The sequence below is a fragment of the Pseudoliparis swirei genome, chromosome 10 (genome assembly GCF_029220125.1).
Source record: "Pseudoliparis swirei isolate HS2019 ecotype Mariana Trench chromosome 10, NWPU_hadal_v1, whole genome shotgun sequence".
Classification (NCBI taxonomy): domain Eukaryota; kingdom Metazoa; phylum Chordata; class Actinopteri; order Perciformes; family Liparidae; genus Pseudoliparis; species Pseudoliparis swirei.
The window spans coordinates 1,819,390-1,826,130 of NC_079397.1; positions in this window are offsets into that span (position 1 = coordinate 1,819,390).

Here is a 6,741-nt window from a genome sequence, read left to right on the forward strand (position 1 = left end):
GGTTTTCTGAGAATGACCAGAATGCAGTGAGGGTCACATGTGACGTGAGGGGGCGGGACTTCCTGTTGCGTAGTTTATACATATAATAATATAATATAATACATATTCCTGAGAGGAAAGCATAGTGCATGAAGGGTAATGTAGTTCAAAGGGTCCTTCAGTTACACGGGAATGTTGTCATAATATAATAGAAAGACACAGTAAATTATGTATTTTATATTTTACTTGTATACATCTATATCTTTCATCCCTGTTTTTTATATTTTATATTTTATATTCTATTCTCGTGTGTTTTGTTTATTGGTGCTGCTACTGTGACGACAAATTTCCCCTTGGGGATTAATAAAGTATATATCTATCTAAAACTATGAATAAACATATCTATATATATATAGATCTATATATATATAATGTGTTATATTCCCCCCCAAAAAAATTATATTAAAGAAATAGCTTAGAAATAAATAAATCCAACGTGGGGTCTGGGCCTCCAGAGACAAAAATAAAGAAAATAAAATACATAAAAAAATATATATAAATGAATATATATATATATAGCAATATATGATAAAAATGTGAATCAAGAAAACATTTGTCAAATTAGTCCCCAAACCAAAAAATTATAAATGTAATAAGAAAGAAATAGCTCAAAAATAAAAAAAATAAAATACAGTTAAAAAAAGCTCAGATATAAAATCTAAATATATATATATATATAAATATGTATATATAACTTGTTTCTCGTGAGCACAGATTTAAATAAAAGGTCCAGGACACATCAGGAGCGATTGTCGTGACGACCGTGAGACTTTCTGTAAATCTCCTTTCAGCCGGTTTTCACCGGCAGAAACGAACAAAAACATTCAGCCTTTTATCTCAAAGGCTCACCGTGGGGGGGGGGGGAGAAATGGAAACACAGCCACAGCGTTTTCACACCTTTAGCCACGAGTTAGCAGTCTGAGAAAACTCCCCGCGACGTCCCTGCGCTCCCCCGTGGGAAACCCCGTTTACAGTATCGGGCCGCGGGGAAAGAAAAGGGCCCAAAAGAGGAAGGCGTTTGTTTCTGAGCCGCCGCGACCAATCAGGAGATTTGCTCCTGTGTTTCAATAGCGAGGTCAAGAGTGTGTGTGTGTGAGTGTGTGTGTGTGAGTGTGTGTGTGAGTGTGTGTGAGGGATTGAGGAGTGCTTTGCCCCGCCGTGGGACCCCGTGGCCCCTGGCTGACCTTATGTTTCCCCCCCTGTGGGGTCACTGAAGGTGCAGCTCAGGTGAGGACGACCCACGAACTCCCCGTAATCTCTTCTCCTCGTCCCTCCATCATCACGATGTCTCTCTCTCTCTCTCTCTCTCGTCTTTCAGGTGAGCTCGATGACAGATTGGTGGGCGTGACCGGCGGTGAGGAATAGTCCGTCTTCATCCAGGCAGCGCCGCTGTCACCGTCGGCGGAGGCGGGGTCAGACCCGAGGTCACGGCGTCGGAGGAATTCGGAGAACTTTGAATGTTGCAAAAAAAAACGTCTGGAGCGACGGCGAGAAACGAAACAACGTCTAAAAACTTCCTCAACCGGCCGGAGCGTCGTTCCTGAGGAACTCGTCTTCATCAGGAAGAACTCTGGGGAGTCCAGTGTGTTTGATACGTCACTTCCACCACCGGCTAACGCCAGGTTAACACTGTTAGCGCTGTTATCACTGTTACCGTTATTTTCACTGTTACTATTGTTAGCACTATTAGCGCTGTTAGCACTAGTAGTTTTGTTAGCACTGTTATTGTTTTAGCGCTTTTACCGTTATTAGCACTGTTACCGTTATTAGCATTGTTACCGTTATTAGCACTGTTACCGTTATTAGCACTGTTACCATTATTAGCACTGTTACCGTTATTAGCATTGTTACCGTTATTAGCACTGTTACCGTTATTAGCACTGTTACCGTTATTAGCATTGTTACCGTTATTAGCATTGTTACCATTATTAGCATTGTTACCATTATTAGCACTGTTACCGTTATTAGCACTGTTACTGTTATTAGCATTGTTACCGTTATTAGCATTGTTACCGTTATTAGCACTGTTACCGTTATTAGCACTGTTACTGTTATTAGCATTGTTACCGTTATTAGCACTGTTACCATTATTAGCATTGTTACTGTTATTAGCACTGTTACTGTTATTAGCACTGTTACCGTTATTAGCATTGTTACCGTTATTAGCACTGTTACCGTTATTAGCATTGTTACTGTTATTAGCACTGTTACTGTTATTAGCACTGTTACCATTATTAGCACTGTTACTGTTATTAGCACTGTTACCGTTATTAGCATTGTTACCGTTATTAGCACTGTTACCGTTATTAGCATTGTTACCGTTATGAGCATTGTTACCGTTATTAGCATTGTTACCGTTATGAGCATTGTTACCATTATTAGCATTGTTACCGTTATTAGCATTGTTACAGTTGTTAGCATTGCTACCGTTATTAGCACTGTTACCGTTATTAGCATTGCTACTGTTATTAGCACTGTTACCATTATTAGCATTGTTACTGTTATTAGCATTGTTACAGTTGTTAGTACTGTTACAGTTGTTAGCATTGCTACCGTCATTAGCACTCTTAGCACTGTTAGCACTGATACCGATACGACTTACAAAAAGAAGAACTATTTGTGTGGAAAGCAGCTAACGGTGTTTCTCTCCTGTAACTCTTTAGCTGTGAGGCGCTCTGCGTCCTCCGGCGTCTCAGTGGACCTCTCTGAGGGGCTTGAAGTGCGTCCCTGAGGATCCGCTGGGTCTCCGTCTCCTTCAGCGTCACTTCGATCCCCTTCAGATACGACGTACGGTTCTTTCGCATCCTCCAACAATTATTATAGGATTACTTTGGTTCTTCATGGAAGTAAACGTCGGCTGTCGCTCTGATCCTGAGCCTTTTGTTTCCAAAGACCTGAAGCCTGAACACGAGGGATGAGCCGCCGCCGCGGCACTGTGGGAGTTCTCTCACTTCTTTCCCCCTCGCCACTTGTGAAAAGAAGCGAGCCTCGCGTTGCATTGTCTCCGCTAACAATCGTAAATTTGAACCATAATCGCCCGTCAAAACACGGCAGATAAAAGATAATTATCTCTTTTTACTGAGGTGCCCCCGGGGCACCTTGGACGGCCTCGCAGACGACGTGCCTAAACCCTCCTCTCCCACACACACACACAGACACACACACACACACACACAACCACACACACACACACACACACACACACACACACACACACACACACACACACACACACACACACACACACACACACACACACGGGGAGCCTGCAGCTGACGAGAGATTCTTCCACAGATGAGTTTTGAATTCTCAAAGTGTTTTTTGTGTGAATCAATCCGCATCCGAATCGCCTCTCAGGTTTCTCTGTGATTTATGCAACGAGGGTTCAGAAACGTCTCTAGCGGACGGCCAGGAGTTATGGGGGGGGGGGGGGGGGCAAAGTTCACGGGTTCACTAAGTGAGCTACAAGTGACGTGGAGTGTCAGGAGGGAGTGAATAACGACCCTGGAGAGCGCGAGGGGGCGGGGCTTCAGGGAAGGCTTCGGGATTTGGTGGAGCGAGAAATATTTCAGGTGTACGAGTGAAATATGTTATGCTAACTTAGTGAATTAGTTCTTTTCTAGAAGTTTACTCAAGTTAAAATTGAAGATGATCCCAAAAAAAACACTAAAAATATACGTTTATGAGCAAAAGAGCTCAAAGTTAAAATATACATCGAAGCATTGAGCTAAATGTTCAGTCTGAATCTACTGCAATGCTTTATTTTACGGCCTCGTCGAGATAACTTCCTTAAAAAGTGACACAAATATCTTGTTCTTTATCGTCTATTTAGACAAAATAAAACTATAGTAAAGGAAAAGTTGAAACCTTTTTTAAGAAATGCACTTATTTGTATTTAAGTAAATATGAAGTGACCGTTAGCTTAGCAGGATGTCATTCAGGTAGAGAAGCCTTCTGAGGGGGATTCATGATAATCATCTTTAAGCATCGACCAGCAGTCTTCTCTTTGAGGAAAGAATTTGAGGAAGACATAGGGAAATACCGTCAAATACAAAATGGATTCGTCTACAACAATATGAATATCTGTCGTTTGCCCTTTAAGTTATTTCTCGTCACATTCTGAGACATCATATTCTACGTATCAAGAGCCTGGTAACCCCTCGCTGTGGTTCCCGTGTGCTCAGCTGCTCTTCGCGGTTCTCAGGACGAGTTCCGCCGCCTCGTCCTCCGACTCGGCCCAACGGCCGGCCGGCGCTCCCAGGCCTCGGGCGCAACTGAAGCAGCTGTCAGCCTCCTTTGCATGAAGGCCCGCATCCACCAACCGTCCCTGGGGCGCCTTTGTTGTTGCTGAGAACCTTTTCCCGCCTTTTCCCACGAACGAGCTGCTGACTGGCTGCCACCTCTCAGCCAGCGTCACGGCTCCACGGGGAAGTGGAACCGACAGGTGTTGGGTTCATTGGGCCGCGCTGCCAGAGGGACGTGCGTTAGCTGCATTAGCTGCGTTAGCTGCGTTAGCTGCGTTAGCTCGATGACATGATCTTGGCACCGTCGGGTAAAAAGAATAAGGTGTGTTTGAAGAGTTGCACCGCTCCTTTCATATTTGGGCCAAGTTCATGCCGTGATCACCTTTTAATGAACTCCAGGAAGACGTTGACAGATGCTGCAGCTTTAGATCTTTGCATACCTTTTTTTCGCGAGGGGGGGGGGGGGGGGTACCTTTAATCTATTCTAGTTGGAGTTCTTCTTCTCGTTTCTTCTGCGATTGCGTGCACACAACAGTAATGAAATGGTTCCCACTCCACAGTGTGAAAGAAACTTCTGCCATGAGGACATTCTTGGCATGAAGAGTCATCGCCCTTCCTCACGTCTGCGTTGGGTACCGAACTCTTCCGGTGCGTTTCCTCGGTGGCCAGTTCATCGAGTTCAACGCGTCACCGTGGGAACCGCTCGATCGGCAGCTGACGTTTGAAGCATTGATGGAGGAATGTTATTTCTGGATGGGAAACGGGCCCCGAAGGCCTCAGAACTCTTATCTCACTGACACAAGCAACGCTCCTGGAGACGAGGCGTGCAGCCACATCGGACATCTTAGTATATGAGTAGCTCTGAACTTTTACTGGATGAGGAGAAACTTTGATATGCTGGTGGACGAAGGATTCGACCTCTTGGGCACCAGAAAGATCTGCATCTGACTTCATCTCAATCTATCTAGAAAGGTCCGTCTGGATCAGAAACCTGAAGGCCGACATCGCCGTCCCATCGTGGCTAAAACCCCTAAAACTGAAACTCCTACACTCTTTAAAACCAAAGTGGACCGACGGTCAGGCGAAGGTTGCGTTGTATCCGAAGGTAGCAAATAAAGTTAGAGGTAAAGACGTCGGTTCTCCTCGAGCGTCACTTCTGGACCCGGTTATTTAGTTACCGGGTTAGGTTGAGGAAGCCAACGTACCCGGTTAGACTCAAGAGAGATTACGGTTCGGGTTAAAATAACTACGTAACTCCGTTAGCCGGGACACGGACAGCGGTCCCCTGGGTGAAAGTCTCTCTCCGACCGCCCAGAAGGAGTCTGAGTCTCACAGCCAGATGCGTCTCATGCAGATCTCTCGTTTGCAGAGTTGCGAGTGAGAACTTGTTGACGAGGCCTAGGAAATAGAATCCAGGTAGAAAAACAGATTGTTCAGAAGACTCGTCAGCAGCCAACCGCCAAGCGGCACACGGCTTGAAATGAGACGGCTTCGATCAGCCCCCCCCCTCCCCCCCGCTCAACAATCAGAAGGGAAACACACACAGTTCATAAAGGAGCCGTATATGTGACACTTCCAGGGTGGACTAGGACGTTGACTTTTGGCACAGCCGACTGCTCATTGGCAGCTTTCACCCTGGAATAAAAAAAGCGAAACACTCCAATGAAAGTCCAACTTCCACCGGTGAGTGCGTGTGTGATCATGCGCGAGGCGACTGCCAACAGTTAGAGTAGCTACCCGAGTAACAAAGGGACTGCTGTGTCGGGCGGCTTGTCCGGAGCCCCGGGGGCTGTTTACACACGCCATTGTCTCGCCGTGGGCCAATCAGACAAGCCGCGCTAGGTAAACAAGGCGGGCCGCGGCCAATTGGCTGGCAAGCAGCGCCGAGATCTGGGGGCCGGTTATCTGCAGCCACCCCTGGGAAGTGGGAGAAATGATGTGGAGAGGATGGGGGGGGGGGGGGGGTGTGACAAAACACACCAGCGCAACCATCCGACCATCCGCCCCACGACTCGTTCTCATTGGCCGGTTCAGGTATTTCCCAATTGGATTTCACGGACGGCCTCGAGCCTCGTCGCCGATAACCGGTTAACGAGTGTGAGCGTCTCCGGATTCGTCCGGGTTATAGCAGAAGCACCGGCCGACGCCGAGGGAAGCTTCCGGTAGCCAGGCTGCATAATCCGGTTCAACAGACGTTCTGCATCAGGGCTTTTACACGCCGTCGTATCGGAAGACTGAAGTCATCCTGTAACGAGCCGCTGATTCAGGAGCTCAGAGGTCACTTTAGAGTCAACACGTCTAAGGGGTCATCTAAAGCTTCTTTAAGGGTATTCTAGATGTATTACAGATGTAAGGGGTCATCTCTTCAATGTCACTTCGATAGCGATTCAAGATACGATGCAGTCTACGGTTATCTAGCATCCTCCAACAAATATTAAAGGATTACATTAGTTCTTTA